This window comes from Amblyomma americanum, chromosome 10 (genome assembly GCF_052857255.1).
Source record: "Amblyomma americanum isolate KBUSLIRL-KWMA chromosome 10, ASM5285725v1, whole genome shotgun sequence".
NCBI lineage: Eukaryota > Metazoa > Arthropoda > Arachnida > Ixodida > Ixodidae > Amblyomma > Amblyomma americanum.
This window is the reverse complement of record NC_135506.1, coordinates 41,600,457-41,618,417: the sequence shown is the minus strand read 5'-3', so window position 1 is coordinate 41,618,417 and position 17,961 is coordinate 41,600,457.

Below are 17,961 nucleotides of genomic sequence, written 5' to 3'. Positions count from 1 at the left end.
AGTTATGAAGAAAATGCGCTGGAATTGTCTCGTTGTTGGTCAGCGCAACTCCTCCATCTGAGAAGGGGTAAACGGATGAAAAAGGAGGAAGAAGAAAGTTGTGTTGGCACATACTACGGATTTTTTAGGATCGCGTAGATTAACTGTACCCCAGTTCTTCTTGTGACCATGCTTCCGTCGGTCGCTTTACACCGCACACAAGTTACTTCTGTGAAAGATAGATTTTTTTTTTTTTGCAGGGTGCTGTGGTGGCGCACTAATGGTGCACTTCAATGCAGCGCTTCTGAATATTTTCCACTACATAGGGTTCTTTAAAGGGACACGGAGGAGAACTCTATAAATTTTTTTTTTCTTAGCAAAATCTGATAGTTCGGCATTTCATGGCTTTGTTGCCGCTTGTCCGGGCGTGAAAGATGCATTTATTTTAAAGAAATTTGGATTCGAAGTTGAAAACGTTTTTCCCGCCGCTCTGATTCAAACTCCGGGAACTCTTATGGCGTCACGGCAACTCTTATGACGTCACAGAACGGAGTGACGTGAAACGTGACGTGAACGCAGACTCAGTGATTTCTGACGGCTAGCGGTGCGGTGCGCAACCTTTATTTGCCAGCCTCAGAGATTCGTGCCTTACACGAAGTAAGGAAAATTCCTCCAGGGTGGCGCCTCTTGTCCTAGGAAGTCATCACACTTGTACTTGCGAGATTGGCCTGTGGCGGCGATACCTGTATTTTGGTTCTTGCTATTTTCTACATTGCAAGAGCTTTGTTTTCAGGAAGAGTGGCGTTTTTGAGATCAGGAGTTGCTCTTCTATCGATACAAGCCAACTTCAATTTCTCCTCAGTGTCCCTTTAACTGCAACCGATCTGTCAGTACTCGAGTGTCGTTGCCTCTATCGAAATGCGGTTGTCATGACCGTGAAATAAAGAACGAACTCATGATCAGCACAGAATGGAACGATAAAAGAAGCAGATCAAGGGAGGAAAAGTCGCGAGCCATCGAAATTGTTTCTAACGCCATGCGTTGTTCCAAAATCAACCTTGGAAATTTATTCGCGATGTTTACGTACAATTTGCGTGCTTTATTGTTCCTAACACGAAGGAGCCTTTCACGTTGTTCCTGTCTCATGTGCTACCATGTCTCAAGGTGCCAAATGTATTGATTAATTTATTGTTAAAACATAGATCGATTTTATTCTAACCTCGCTATTTTTCTCCTCGCAGGTACGTAACCTCCTCCTCCACACACGCTATGAGAGAACGCATTATTTCGGATGGTTCTTTCCACCCCCTGCAGGACACCCTTGGTGAGTGAAGAAGAGCGAAACCTGTCACCTGTTAGAATAGTCAGGTGTGTAGGCAGCGCACAGCCGCCAGTGCCAGTTTTAAAATAGTACAGAATGTGATATAAAGCGGCACCCTCGAACAAAATGAAACATCAGGGTGAACATTTACGACTTGCATTTCGCCTCTCAGGTCAAAGCGATTCTCTAAATGAAGCTGATCATAGAAGTGGGAACAAATCAATGCTAGGCACTTCAGTAATATTCGCAATATGTCGAAGGTACAACAAATTGTAACAAAACCATGCAAATATTGTAAAATATGTTTATGCTCCTGTTATGAAAGTCCAAAGCTAACTACTATCATTACCTCCAATAAGCAGTATCTGTATAACGTTCCGCAGGGCACGGACGAATTCTAACATCGTGGTCCCCAATATCCAGAGATGATGCAGAGATAGTAAGGACTGCTATGTAATGTTCAGGTCCGAACAATATGTTAAGGAAATACTTGTCTTCCTCATTGCATGCCTGCTGTCAATTAACTGCGCTTTTGTTATTATGTGCGCACCGCGAGCAATCAGACACTTGTCTGCCATCGATTGTTCCGTACGTGGTTGCAAGCATCCGTTTTGTATTATAAGCAACTCGAAACATAGAGAGCCGGATCAGTTTGCCCATACTTGCCGTCAGGTGCGTTTGATGGACATGTCACTGTTTGCGACAGAATATCTGGAGAGATAAGAGGCGCCCTTTTCTGTGCGGGTGTTTAGTCCTTCAAGAGCGCAACCTCATTCACGAGGCTGCTTGTAAATGTAAACTGTAAACGTAGCTTTTACTTGACGGTGTTTGATTGAAAATACGGCCTCTGCTCTCGAGTCATACCTACGGCTGTGATTCGGGTTAACATGTACCGCGAACGATGTTATCTTACAGGCAGCAGATATTATTCCTACACGTATACTTACAATCACTGAACCTCGTAAATACCCTCGCAGACTTCTAAATTTAAGGAGGGCAGTCTTTAAAGGTTCGTCCAAACAACAAGCGCTCGTCTTCTAATATTAATTGTAAGTCTTCTCCCAATTGGTACTCAAAGGTAATAAAGAGATAACATTTCCCGGCATATCCGGCTTGTATAAACGGTGAGAGCGCTAGTGTATTATGTCAGAAACCATAATTTGTAAGCCTTTGAATACAAAATTTCTGACATTGGCATTGCATCGACATTTGCTGACGCAGACTATTAGGTATAGGTGCGCTTCCAGCAAAATTGTGTGTAGCCTCTGAAGAGAATTAGGGCAACGAGGCGAAAAAAATGTAGAAAGAAAGAAAATGAACCTCTGCAGAGTTAAAAAGAAAAACGCGAGCTTTACTGTTATGTGGCGCCACCTAGCGAGGCAGGCAAGAAACACTGCAGCTCACCGGTCTCGGCTGGCTCCGCCAGGGAGCCACAAATGCGCTCGTCGGCTACCGTCGACCAGCCAGGCCGCTGGCTTCGTTGGCATCGAAGGCAGAATGTGTTTTTTTCTTCTCTCTGATATAAAGCCAAAACCTTTAGAATTTGTAACTGCCTCAATTTGTCTTAATATTTGCAACTGCGCCAAATAAAAAAAAAACGACAGTTTCTCATCTCCTGGAACTCGTTTGGTGGTAGAACAACGCTGGCCCTAAGACTGCTTGCTAACTGCTAATTTTTTGTGATCTTTTAGCGTTTACTCTAGCTGAACATTTGTTGCACATATATTTATGACCGCATTTCACAACAACTTTCCGGATATAATGAAACGGCGATGGTTTACTGAGCACCAGTGATGGTTATTTTGAAGCAGCAAGGCAGGAACAGATTGCTGACGACACATGGACAAAATATTACTACAGTCATCTTCCCCCCGTTTTCCTCTCTGACAGCCACCATAGCTAGTTCGTTCTCCTGATATGCACAATTTTTAGGTAGTGATTTAATATCGATTGTGGTCTTCTAATCCTTTGGTCTTTTCGACGCTGCTACATTTTTGTGTTTGCGTATTCCTGTTTTTCGTTTTCTTCATGTCAGGAAGTCTACCCTGTGCGCCACTTTTTGTTCTCTTTTTCATGTATAAGATTTCTTCAGAGTTGCTAAGCAAAGAATAAGTGAATACAGACAGCGCATTGCTTTTAGTGTTGTCGTAATTAAGGCACCTAGTTTCCAGCGACTAAGTGATTTTTCACGGATTGAAGCCTTTTTCACGTGATTCTGTCCGCACCATATTCTCATTTTTAATACTATTCTTCTTACAAACATCATTAGGAAAGATACCGCGATGGAAAAACACCTCCTTTAATTTATTTGTTTGGATTAAACATGGGCGAAGGGAGTGAGACCTCAAGAGAATTTAAAAGAATTGTTATTACGATTTAAACGTGGTAGCACGCAAAGAGTGATCAACACGGTAGTGTTCAGTAAACTACGATGGATGGCGTGTATATATAATGGGAAATGTTTCCCGTTTCCGCTTTTTTCGATGTAGCCAGCTTAACGTTTTCCACTTTTTGGATATAATTTTTTTTTACTTTCACTGTTTAGCGAAGGTCAGTTGATTTAACTTCCTCTTATGTTTGTGCGTCCATATTTCTACCATCACTGGAAACAAAAGCTGAAATTTATGATTCCTTTTGTTTTAGACTACGATCATAATACTTCGCAACTACTGTCACTCTGGTATGCATACTACCCTTGCTGGTACTAGTACTTGAATTATTATTACTCTTTCTACTGTTGCTGCTCGAACTTTCCCTTATATTTCTTCAACTTCTACACTATAAACACAAATACGTCTATATGGGAGTAAAAAGGGGGTAACCTGTCCTCTAGAGCCCTTAATTTAATAAAAGAGAGTCCGCTACAGGACAGCATACTCGCTTTTTACTCCTTTATGTTTAGAGCGCAGGTATTCCGTATGAAGCATAGCACCAGCGGAAAAGACGAAGACATGCAAGAAGTACACAGGACAACCTCTGGCCCAGACTAGCGATTTCCCAGTGTGTTTCCAAATATGAATCAGCAACTAGCCCGACTAAATGAATGATTTTTAATATTCACACCTTTAATTCTTCTACTACTGGTTTTGAAGCTCAATTTTCTTTACAGTAGGTTGGGAAATACTTACGCGGCCTCTGTTTGTAACTTCAACCAAGAACTTTATACTGTTCACGAAAGCGCTAGCTCCTAATACCTCTGGTTTGTTTCACATACGCCACGGAGTTTGCATTGTTATGAAAATGAGGGTGTTCTTTCAAGCTCAAGGCAGAATTAAAAACGAAATTTGCGCCGGCCTTATTTAGAGCGCGGCAAACGAAGAAGCCCGCCTATGGCGATACTAAAACCCCGCCTTCCGCTATTTTATAGTTCACATTGTTCAAAAATTCTCCCGTTCTTTTCCTGGTTATGCTGCTAAGCGTCAGAAAAATAGGTGAGCTCTGACTTCTCTAACGAGCTTGCCTCCGTATCTCCATTAATTTTCCTCGAGCCGCAAGAATAAAGCGTGTCGGGGGTCCTGTTTCACGCCTCGCAGTTCGAAACACTGGCAGGAAGGCACTGAATTCAAAGCAGGCCCCGTGGAAAACCATAGAAACAAAAATTTAGAGAGACAAGGAGGAGCTTCATAAGCCTGGTTCATTAATTCAGAACGGCGAAGCAACAGGGGAGCGCTATGAATGGAATCCTTGAACGACAAACTTGACGCCCACATAATGTCGTTAAACTCCTCGCCTCTGTTGTGCCTGTTTCTTTTTCCTTTCTCTCTTTATTTCTTTCTTTCTTTCTTCCCTTCTTTCTTTCTTTCTTTCTTTTCTTTCTTTCTTTCTTTCCTTTTTCTTAGTCTCTTTCTGCTTTATTTATTTTTTCTTTCCTGCCTCGTGAGATCCTTGTGTAGAGAGATTGCCCTAGAGAATATACGAATTCAATAATAATAATAATAATATTAATAATAATAATAATATTAATAATAATAATATTAATAATAATAATAATAATAATAAGTATAATACTTGGTTTTTGGGGAAGGAAATGGCGCAGTATCTGTCCAAATATATCGTTGGACACCTGAACCACGCCATAAGGGAACAACGGATAAAGAAGAGAGTGACAGAAGAAAGGAAGAAAGAGGTGCCGTAGTGGAGGCTCCGGATTATTTTTGACCACCTGGGGACCTTTAACGTGCACTGACATCGCACAGCGCACGGGCGCCTTCATAAACTGCTACACTAGAAAAGACCAGCCCACTACTTCACAGGTAGCTGTCATCTGTGGAGTGAGCCTAGGGTGATACTGAACAAAAATAAGTTGTTTAGTTTAGTTTTTTGCAGAACATAGAATAAAACACAACGACAGCTGCGTGCTCCGTTACGTGTGTGAAGTTAAACACTGGACAGACACTACCATCGCCTGTCCATCATCACTTTAAGTCATACCCAGCAGGCGGCGCTCAAAAAAGAAGCTCAATAAGGCCTGAGCAGCTACAGAAGTAAAAATGACCTTCTGCTGTGTCGGCCATCATTTAGAAGCAGCGCGTTGTGCTGCGGGTGAAGCACGCGGCGTCTGCGATGCGAGATTCATCTGTTGCCGAAAACTTTCCAGCCGGTAAATCTGGTTAGGTATAGTTTGTTTTGTTTTTCGAATTAAGTCGGTGTTTCGTGCTCAATTTCTACAGCGACGCCACGTACGAGATCGAAAGAACTAAAATGTAGTGTTTCCCTTGTTTTACGCTCTGTTCCGAACGATGCTAGTGCGTTTGGAGCGCTATTCACTAACCAGACGAAGTAAAGTACAATCATAATTTAGCACGACAACCCTAAAGCGGCTTATGAAGATGTGAATATACTTACACCACACTGTTCCCCATGTCTTGCACCTTTAAAAACTATATCAGCAGGGAACACAGCTGTGCCAGCACAGCAAACGCGCATGAATCTAGGTTGATGCAAGCGCAACGCACGTAAAACGAGAACAACGCCTCAGGTACTCGAAGATTACATTTTCCGCTGTCTGTCTCCGGTACTGTTTATTCATTCCAGCTCAATAAATAACTTTTCCGGGCTTGTTTGCCCACTTCTTTCCGTGATTTCTTCTTTTTCTTTCTCTCAGGCCAGCTGGTCTCCTTCTTCTCTCCTTTGTCCTTCTCTTCATCCGAGTGGGCCTCCTGTGTGCGCTTTCTCTGTGCAGCAGCTGTCAAGCTCCACGCTCTTGTCTTCATCTCCGGATGTCAGGCGCGTGCCGGGTGTTATCTGTGCACCACTGCCACCTGGCGTCGCCGTCCCTGGCAGCTATGACATACGCCTGGATGTTTATCTTTCAATTTGAGCCAGCGAGTGCTCATATCTGTCCTTCGTTTGGCTTATCTTTATTTATTCTTTCTTTCTTGTCTTAGTTGCGTTGCTTTTCGCGCGCTTTTTGAGCAGCTCTGGATAAGGGCAAAAACACAATAACAACGCTGTGAGTCAGCGAATATCTCTCGACATTGGGAGTTTGCTGGCTAGCGTGCCGACGGCCAGAAAGGGTGTAATACGATGATCTAAAGCGGAAAAGAAGCAGAACGCAGTGTTCTTCGCTAGCCAGTGTCAGGAATTGTAGACATGGCGGCATCGTCAGTGGATTAAGTCGTTGCTGATAGCGGTCAAACAAAAGAAGCATTTTTCCAAAAGCTCAGCTTTGCCACGCTAGTTCAGATATGTTGAGGTCTTGCGGGCGGAAAACTGTTGGCGAAAATCATCCAAGAAGCAGTTCTGCGTGTGCTTGGCTTTCGTAAATGCGACACCTGAAGAACTAAAGGTGAACGCTTGAGGTAGAATACGCAGTGGAGAGAAAAATAAAATAGTGAGCCTGGTTTACAGAGAATCGAAGATACAATATTGAGTCATTTGCTTTCGTCCTGGATACCGTAAAAAAATTGGCGAGCAGGAAGAGTCATGATGCCGTTGAAGACACTGATCTGTGCACATGACTTCTTGGTACAGGCACCTCACCCAGAACAACAATTTTCGTTAGTTTATGTAGGGTGCAGGTAATGTTAAAAAATTGCTCACAAACACTTCATTGGAAACTTGGAAGTAGCTGCAGCCTCTCAATAAAGCTTTCTGTGGAAAAAGATTACTCGAGTCGATATTAATGTTTTCTGCAAAACTGTGGAAGGCAGAGATGCTTCAGTTAACCGCCCGCTATATTTGACAGATGGCCATTAACCATTCATATTCCTTAAAATCTCGAAGAATCAGAATGATAAATTAATGTAGTTGGCCCCTAGGTGTCTTTCAAGAACTCCTGAATTCAGAAATTTTAAGTCAGGAGCCTGTTTTTCTGTGTGAAAAAATACTAAATGTGTTAAGTAGGTTATATTTTAGTACTGCTTAGACTGCTGGGAAAATGCTTAAAAGAGAATTTTACGACATGTCGCCATATTGAGAACTTTGGCTATCTCAGCCAAGAGATGGCTATCATTAACTTCTGAGTTGTAGTAGGGCAGATTTTAAACTTGAATTTTAGTTAGCTTTAATAGAGGTGTAAGAGATATGGTCTAAGCAACTTAAAGCAGGTGAAATTTTAATCGGTGCCTATAAGGCTTGCAAGACTTCTTCGCCGGTCGCATACATTTCGCGGAACCCCCAGTTATAAAACAATGATCGCCGCTTAAATACAATCAGACCGTTAATTGTACGCGACTTAAGAGCTTGAAGGGACGCATTTTTTGATAACTTGCACATCTGTTACCATTAAAGAATTTGAGAACTAGAAGCGCTTAAGTTATTTTGTTTTGAAATGTGGCGACTTTCGGCGTTAATTTTTAACCGGTCGGAAGATTTCACCTTAATCTTTTCTCGATAACATTTTTTTTTTATTCAGATCAACCAAACCAACACCACGGCCTTGACAAGGAAATCATTTTTCTTTTTTTATGTAATAGCTGAGCAGCCTCTAGCTGAACCCTTCTTTTATAGAGACAATAATAGCAATCTGAATGATGTTGTAATTGCAAGTGATGTATCAATATAAGCTGTACAAAACGCAGCAAGGTTCTTCAGTAAAGCACCAGATTTATTTTATTGCTTAAACCACGCAGTAATGACGGCCCTCGGAGCGGTCCCTTGAATATATCGCGTGACATAGTAACTGATCGCCAATTTTTTTGCCGTGTTGGCTTGACAGCTAATCATATTTCTCGTGGAAATATTTACTGCGGATGAGGGCTTCTTGGCGCTCACGATAATACGTAGAGATCGTGCAGAGAGAACTGTGTACAAGCTTATTTAAGACTTCGAGGAAAAGCATGCAGGCTGAAAAGCGCCTAAAAGTGTTAATTGTGGTTTAGTAGCTCGGAAGCAGAGATTCTAGAAAGAAATAAAAGGTGCATGTAATTGGGTTTTCTTCAAACTCAATTCAGAGCGATGCAACATTTTTCCCTGTAAAGGATGCTCTGTTGTCAGACCACAGTTATTGAGGGACAGCCAAACTCAAAGTACCGAAGGGGCTGACGTACGTTTTTAATGCTATGGACTTCTGCATTGTTACGAGCGTCATAACCATTCTCGATGGAGTTGATGCGGTATATCGGAACTTAAAACATTCGCTTACTATCCACTTGTAGTGCGGTAAAGATATGCGGAGAAGGGTCTACTATCCATATTGTATATTGGACGGGCGGTTGTTTCAATGTGCTCGTTACCGATATGGTGAGCCATAATCCATGTACTCATGTGGTGTAGCCCAACAGTGGAGCCAAATAATGCAGTGGTGCATGATTTAAGTGGGCAACGCATCACGAATGGGCAGTATTGTAATGTTCAGAGCGAGGCGAAGGGGGTGGTGAGAGATAGAGAGGGGGGTCGAGCGGAAGACGCACGTGGAACTATTGCTGATACAATCGCAACGGCTGATTTCTTTAGTTACTTATCACTTTATTCTCAATGTTTAAGATTGGTGCTCCGGGCTTGCTTCCTCCTTGCACCTAAGTGCAAACATGGCGGCAAGTGAGAGAGGGCTACCGCATTTTGGGCAAAACTGTTCCACTGAGTGAGAAGCGTTTGCACCCGGTTGGTTAAATGCACAGGCCAAATCCTAACTTCTCGAATAGATAGCAATGTCATCGCGCGCAGTCGCTCCTAATAAATATTTTTTTTTTCTAGTAGAGGACAGATCACCCGTGCTAGGTGCCAGACCGCGCTCTCGTTATGTTCCGGAATGAAGCCTGCTCTAAACGTTTGTAGTTTCAGACTAATTTTAAAGGTGCTCTCAGGACAAAATAGAAGGTTTTTTTGCTGAAAGCGTAGCGCTTGCTCATCAAAGGGAAAGCAAATTTACCAAAAAGCAGCTTTTCCAAGCTAGAAAACAACAACAGTGAAATGCGGAGAATGCCATCTCAAGCCACTTTCTCAAATAAAATGCATGCGACGATACCGATTTTTTTGCGGCGGATTCCAGAGGCTATGCTAAAAAACAATCCACTGCCAAGTGGTGGAAAACCCGGCCTTCTCGGAGGTGACGCCACGACTTTGAATCTACTGGCGGCAAAATTTTAATTCGAAGTCCTCGGTTATCAGTCCGTGTTTTGCTGCCACACAAACGTCAGAATAGCTAGACAGACCCAGATGATTATTTTTTTATGAGAACAGTAATAGCGTTGAGTTGTCCAATTTGTCTGCTTAAAAGCCTAATTGTAGACGGTCAATCTAAAGCCTGCTCATTATTTCTCACTAGTCTCAATAATGCTGCCAGACGTATTTGAATCTATGCGTCAATGTTTCATTATCTTATGGATAATTAGTGACTAGAGGTGGTAACTACCGTCTCGCAGTCCTGGCCCTCGGGGGATTTTGAGCTGCAGAAGATATCGTACCTAAAAGCGCTATGTCGAGATTTGGTCCCATTTTGCATTCAGAATTCAGGTCAGTTTATTGACTGCGGTGATCTACTACTGTTTTTCACGAGATTCATTAAAAGTATTTGGGAGGCGATGTATCAGCCCATTGGGTAATAATTGTTTAGATTCTTTTAATTACTGATATAGTAAACTACACTCCAAGAAATTTCGGCATGTCACCTGATTGTGGAGTCATGTAATCCTGACTCAAGTACCACGCTATATCAGGTGGTCGCCTCAAACTAATCTAAAAATTATTCCGCCATCATCCAAAGAGCCATCGTAGGCGTCCAAATGGACGAGCCTTGTTGTGCGTTCCCAATGATTTTATTTTTTCACTGAGCAATGCGCTGATCTCAGTAAAACCTTTTTAGACCACGCTCGTTTTTGGGCCTCTGAATTTTTCTAGGGCTCTCTTCCAAGTCAATTTTAGAGATAAGGTCTCGAGATTGCCCCTAGATGGCGTGTGTGCAGCATCGTGCCGTCAGAACAGCCGAAGCCTTTCTCCTCACCACTTTCCGTCTTTCACCTTCGGTTAGACAACAGGGCCGTTAAATGCGCTTGCAAGGATGCTAGATTTCACGGATAGACTATATTTAAATGCATGGTATATTTATTTCGGAACTGTTTAATTTTTATTCATTTGCGAGCAGGCAGACTGACTCGTTATGGAAACCCACTATAGCGCCTTAATGATGCCCCGAAACACATAATCAGTGCATTGTTCTGCCTCTTGATTGCATAGAATGAGTTATAGTGATGCTATTATTATCGGTCGTACCACGTATTTTCTGGTTTTTAATATTTTAGTTAGCTCGCAAAAACAAAATCATTGCGCTGATGGTGTCATCGTACTGTGGCGGTTTTAGCAGTGCTAATGATATCACTTAATGGGAGCTCTATGATTGAACAAACAGTAAATATACTTCAAATTGGGTTAATAACTAGAGATACCTTGTGTCAAGAATTTATGTTTCATATTACATCCACAAAACCAACTTGTTTGCCTTAGATAAAAGCGCTGTTAAGGAAGTAAAGCAAAAATACGCCACCAGAGGCTCTGGCTACTTTTTGCATCGAATGACTTTGCGCTTCTCTGTAAACATCCTACGACCTAGCACACAACACTTATAGTTAATGCGTTGCCGCGGTGGCCGAGTGGGTATGGTGCTCGGCTGCTGGCCCGAAAGACGCGGGTTCGATCCCGGCCGGGGCGGTCGAACTTCGACGGAGGTAAAATTCTAGAGGCCCGTGTACTGTGCGATGTCAGTGCGCGTTAAAGAACCCCAGGTGGTCGAAATTCCCGGAGTCCTTCACTACGGCGTCTCTCATAGCCTGAGTCGCTTTGGGACGTTAAACCTTTATAAACTAAACTAAACGAAACTTATGGTTACTCTCTATGTATCTCAGAACGGCTTTCCGGAATTCATCTGATCGAGCCTTCGCACAACGATCGTTTCGATCCCAAGGAGGGATGCAAAGAAAAAAGCCGTTCGTTTCACATTTAGCAGTGCGCATCGTCAGCTTGTGGGGGATCACCGGGCGGCGGCGCCAGATGGCGCCACGTTCTCGTCAACAGCGCACGCTCCTTGCTCGCCTTGACCAACCAGCGCGCTAGGAGCGACGGGCAATGGTAGGTAATAAGCAGTAGCGGTACGCGCTATGCTAAATGTATCTGATATCTTGCGCAGGCCGTCATACCGTCGCAGTATCTCGCGCTCGATTTCGAATCCAGTTTGAATCGCGTTCGTATCCATAAGTCAGGGAACGTCACTTATCAGTGTTCCCTTCTGTGCCATCGGCGTGAAGATGAAGCATCGCTGGGTCAGCTCGGCGTTCACATGGTTGTTGTAACCGTGCAAACGACGCTGCCAGCCTTGGCAAGAACGAGTTACAGTGAACAGGCAACCATGGAGTGCAAACATCCGCCACGTGCTCGGATAGGCTGTTCTGATTGGTCGCACTAAGTGTCGTCAATGGGAGGGTGAAATGGAAAAAGGGGTGCTGCGCGAAAACGGAATTGAGGGCAGCATTTTATTTGCTTGTATTTTGAAATTTCATCATTGAATATCTCCCGTTCCTATGCATCAATTCTTGAAATTTTTTTTGATTCAGCATCTGTGTGACATAAAAAATTCATCTGAAATGTAACCGACATGCGTTCCAGCAGTGTTTCGCAGCCCCTTTAATACTCGTCATCACCGATACTATATCATTCTTATTTTCTATATCGGAGAATTTTAGCCGCAGACAGGAAATCACAGTTAGTGTCACCAAATTAAGATTGAGTGGCCGATGCTGTTTGTGCTTTAAAGCGCTTGATGATTGCCAGTTTTCCTAATGTAGGCTGAGGCAATACTGATCGCCGAAATAAAGCACTCTACCTGGTCAAGAATGGACATTTCGTGCGGGATATTTTTATTGTCGGGCCTCTAAACGGATGTAGTTTCAACTTCGGTTGCAACAAACTGCGGGACAAAGATAAACTGTTGCGGGTGGTGTGCGCGCTCTAGCAGAGTACATCTTTGTGGTTCGTAATTTTCTTTTACGAACTTCTCCAGCACCGCCTGCTCAACAAATGGCCCTATAGTGTGTTTTTTTAAAACAATAGGTTGACAAACTAGCTGCTTACCCACATTTGGAGAATAAAACAGCTTTTTTCTTTGAGCCTTTTCGGCAATACAGGTGCCTGTGAGCTTGGCTCGTGTTTCCTCCAATCTTGTTCGTTTACTTAATTTACAGCATTTTTTTTCAAACCTGGATTCAACCAAGAGAAAGCTGACGCTCAAAACGAATGCACGTGCGCGTTCCATGGAAGGAGCTTGTGTTAGTGCAAGCAGCAACAGGTATCAGCTAGGATGGGTTGTATTGTTAAAGCTATTCAGACACAAGTGTAGTTAGCGATTTACCTACGCACTACAACCAAGGACCTGAAACTCAGCAAAGCTTTCAATTTATTTCTTTGGTGAATATACAGCACAAGAAACAAGGCAAAGAACAGAAACAGTGAGAGGAACACTTAAGTGCTCACTATCAAATGAATTTTATTTAGAAGGCACTAACAATATGTAATAATAGAACATGTGGCTTTTACGCAAAGAAAAGTCTGCGTGATCACCCGATTTCAGAGTAGCCATGTCAATGAATAAAACGAGAGTTACGAATGATGATCAAATCAAAAGCGTTAAAACCGACAGAAACCGTATTTGAACAAATGAACCACCTCGCAACAATAAAAAAAACTAGTAAAGTGAAAATGTACTTAAAGGGCGGTAAGAATGAAAAAAAAAAACGACAAGACAAAGCGTTATTGATAAGACGCTTCTTGAGAAAGGTCGCATATCTCCGCGCATATGACAGCACTTACAATGTATGACCAGCCGCGCTCGGTAATTTCAGCTCTTTCTTGGGCAAAAGTAGAGATGTCCTTACACACTGTTCCGTGGAACGATGAATTTCGAAGGCTTCGATTATCTCCCTGGTTGTTCGATTTCAACCTTTCACGGAAATGACGCATACTTCAAATGCTGGAGTGCAAGCGTTGTTTCCCATTTTTTGCAGGGCTTGGCAAGATTCCCGGCAGTGGCAATGATATTGGCGTTTTTCGCATGTTTTTGAAGCCTGAGATTTATGCACTTCCTAGTTTGACCAATATATTTTCCTCGCAACGTAAGGAAAATATAGATAATACGTGTGGCACAAGAAGCATCAGGATTGCCGTGCGTCTGCCCGCAGCGTCGATTAATCTCTCGACTGCTTACTTTCGAACAGAGTGATGAAAAATTCAGGGGGCACTTTGTTGACCTAAAGTGCTGCGAGACGAACGCCTTTAGCGCGGTGGTGCTGCTTGTGTCACTGATGTGAGGTTAAGATGTTAATTAAGTACACAATTGTTTGTGGATCTTAAATGCTGGAGAACACTGGAGGGCGTTGGGGAGGCATCCGTCTGATTCGACGCCTTTCTGCAAACACTCTCCAGCGTCCTAGACAAGAAGAACTACATATGCGTTGGCATGAAGTAGCGTAGTCGTTAGCACGCTCAGCTGTGGAACGAAAGGATGGTGGTTTGAATCCCGTCGTGCACAAAGATATTTTTCTGATAGAGTTGAAGAGTGTCATGGGCGGACGGACGGTGTGTTGACCATGTGTGTGTGTTGACGGAGGGTTGACCATGATCGCGTGTGTTGACCATGCTGCCGGCTACTGAGAGCAAGAGCTGTAAGACATAGCCCACTGCCAGAAGACTCGCTACTTGATTGTAAATGCTATGTTGAAGCCGATGATCACAGGATTGCTGTGGATCATCAGCTTGGCATTCGGCTGCTGACTTCAATGTCGCTTATTCTAACTCATATGAGGCGGCCGCATTACGACACAGGCCAAATGCATGTCACCCATGTGCTCTGCTATGGTCAGTGCATGTTGAAGAACCCTTGGGGGTTGAAAATATTGCTGAGCAGCCAAATGAACTAAGCTAAGCTGAAAGCTGGCCTCATATGAACTAGCCGCCACTATGATGATTTACTGGTTGTGGCGGTCGGCTGCCGACCTTTAGGACGCCGGTTCAAATCCCGGCCGCGGCGGTGAATTTCAATGAAGGCAAAATTCAAGAGGCCCGTGTACTGTGCGATTTCAGTGCATGTTAAAGAACCTCAGTGGTCAAATTTTCCGGAGCCCTTCATTACGGTGTCCTTCATAGCCTGGCTCGCTTTGGGACGTTAAACTCCCATCAACCATTAACCAACGAACTATCCTTCCATCCCCATTGTAAATACTGTGTACGCAAGTAATTATGTGTTACAATAATACTCGGCAACGTGTGTACTGTCCAGTAATATGATTAAACCTTAGAATTGCGCAGGCGTGTAGGCTCGTAAATAGAAACGCTGCTTTAGTGACTCTCACACCTTTTTTCAGGGCTGCCTCCGCAAAACTAGACCACATTTGTAGCGCCCTCCTCCCCCCCTTCCGCCCCCAGAAATGTCACCGACATTCCACGCCGGTGCATCGCGGCCGTTAACAACCTCGACGTAGCGCAGCGGCCAGGTACGCACAGATTCGGAAAGTGCAGAAGGGACGGGGTGGGCGCTTTCTTTCCCGAAAACTGCGCCACGAAATTCCCTCTGCGGCGTCGGCTCGCATGATAGCGCACTCGGGGTGGCACGCGAATGGGATAGCGGAGGACAGGTGCCGGCGACAGCAGGAAACCAGCTGAGCTTTCGCCGTGGACCGCACCACACTGCTTTGTGGGAACAACGTGGCGCCTAAGCGATTCTGTCGAGTGGAACAGTGCGACGGGCCTTCACCTCGCGTTCACCTCGCTTCGTTGTAAGTTCTTTCTGGTAACCTGAGGATTATAAGCGTCTAGTATATTCATAGGTGATTTTGACATATACATATTCATATAGTGCATGATATCGCTGTGTATAAGTGTGGTGTCATTGTGAGGCCTCTGAGTTGTTATGTGGGCTTTGTGTCAAGTGAGCGTGCTCGGAGTCGTCGTTGCTTTCGGTGCTCTTTTAATTAACGTACATGGGGTTTCTCAATAAGCGTTTAAAGTCGTTACCTTTTAAAACAAATGTCGAATCAGAGTTCAACCGGGAAGCTCAAGCCTGCTCTCCAATAGTTTGTTTAATGTATACAGCAGTCCCTTCGTAGCAGCATTCTGTTTTCATGAATTTCTGTGTGCTATAGTGATATCAAGCAAAAATAAGAAACAGGATTTGTTCAAAGTCAGACACAGGCTCAAATACTGCCCCTCCGACTTAAAGCTCGTGGTCTTAAATTTGTTACTTATACCTCGGTTACAATAAACCTGCTAAGATTTGGATCATTTCACTAAGAAAGACAATAGCACAGTTCAGTAGTTCGTTTCGCATACAATCGCTAGCATTGCCATGATTTAATTAGAATTAATGCCAAGTCTTTGGAGTTCTGAAAAAAAGCTGCCCTGAAGAAAATTTCTCTTTAAAATTGATCATTGCCGGCTGCTATTTATTCCTATGCATACTTGCAGCCTTTATCATCTAGAGTCAGAAGACATTGCGATCCAGATAAGTTTTTGCTGTTATTCGCCCACAAAAAAAAATTTAAATACACTTTCTTTCCCAGGACTTTAGCCGAATGAAACAATCGACCCACTCGTGTAAAATTTTGCATCCGAAAATGTTCTTTCTCTGACTGAACGAGTTTTTCACTCATAGCCTTTGTCGTTCACTTGTCACAAATTGTTTTCTTTTTCCTCTCCTTTTTTTCATCCCTTGTCAAGAACCCTACGTGTGGCATTGTGCAATGATGGTCTACTGTATGATATCCCTCTCCTGCTTGTGTCTTACGGCGTGCTCTTTTGCAAAGTAAATAGATAATAAATAAATGGCTCTTTATAAAATACGGCCCCGGGTGCTCACCGCAAAGCCTAACATCTAGATGCCAGGTTCCACTTGCTCAGATAAATAGATGTTCAGGTAAGCAGACGTTAGCATCTACACATTGACACAATCTACATTATGGCGTTCAGATACAAGGGCCAAGCATGCTTGGCCAAGAGGCAAGCGCTGCAGCACTTAGGTGCAGCATGCTGTTAGGCGTCAAGAGAAAAAACTGTGTGCATTGCATGAAGTGGAATCGAGGAAAAGGGACAAAGTTAATTGACAAATTTCAGAACAGCACCAAAACACACGGACACACAAACATATGTGTTTGTGCGTTTGTTGCTGTTACCAAACTTTTAAACCTCGTTTGTCCCTGTTTCCCGGTTTCACCAATATGTCGTTTTGTGTGGATGAAACCATCTATCGCCTGAATAAACATAATGATAGCGATGTTCGTATACGATGATGGCGACAATATTGGTTAATCGTATTATAGTATTATTTGTAAAGAATCCCGAAGAAATATAACATTGAAATATGGGCTAATCTTAGCCAAAATTTTTGTGTGTGATATATTTATAGACCCGCGTAATTATCTAACGCGCCCAGAAACCAGCGAGAGAGTTTTGAGTATGGGGTTTAACGTAGCTAGTAGATGAGACCCCCGGGGTTCTTTAACTTGCACTAACTTCACACAGCACACCGGCACCTCCATCAAAATACGACCATCGCGGCCGGCATCGAACCCGCGACTTGTCGATCAGGAACCGGACAGCAGTGTTACTGAGCCACCGCGGCGGGTGCAACCAGCAAGTGGTCTGAGTATTTTAACACAAGAATAACAAAAAAAAGAAAGGTACGAAAAAACGACCAAATTAACACAGGTGAATTCAAAACATGGGAACTCAGCAAAGTAGCAAAGTCATACCAACGTCCTATTAGCGAAACCCTGACGCAACAATAACAGTGCCAATCATATTTTGCCCAACCGATCATGCTCGTAAACACAAAAGCCTGCGCGCGCTTAACGCAGAGCAACGCACAAGCCGCTCGCAACTAACGATATGAAAAATTCACCAGTCATTCAGGGGTACCGAGATTGGAGGGGGGGGGGGGGGGGGGGAGAGCGCAAATTTAGGACACGTCTGGAGAGGCTATACTGCCGCAGCGCCACTCCACGGGCTATATCCGAGAAATTACGGCAGAACATAAGCTTCTCTCAACTCGTGCTTCAGCCTGTTTACCTGGGAAAACAGAGTGGCTTCGTGCGACGTGCAAGGGCGTAAGTCAGAATGGAACTAGTTACGAGGATAGGTGCAGAATGTACCAGAACACGGAACAAAAATGGCCCCCATGCTTTCAGGACCGGAAGTGGCAGCGGAGCCGTTACAACAACGGAAGCAAGTTCAAGCTCTTGCAC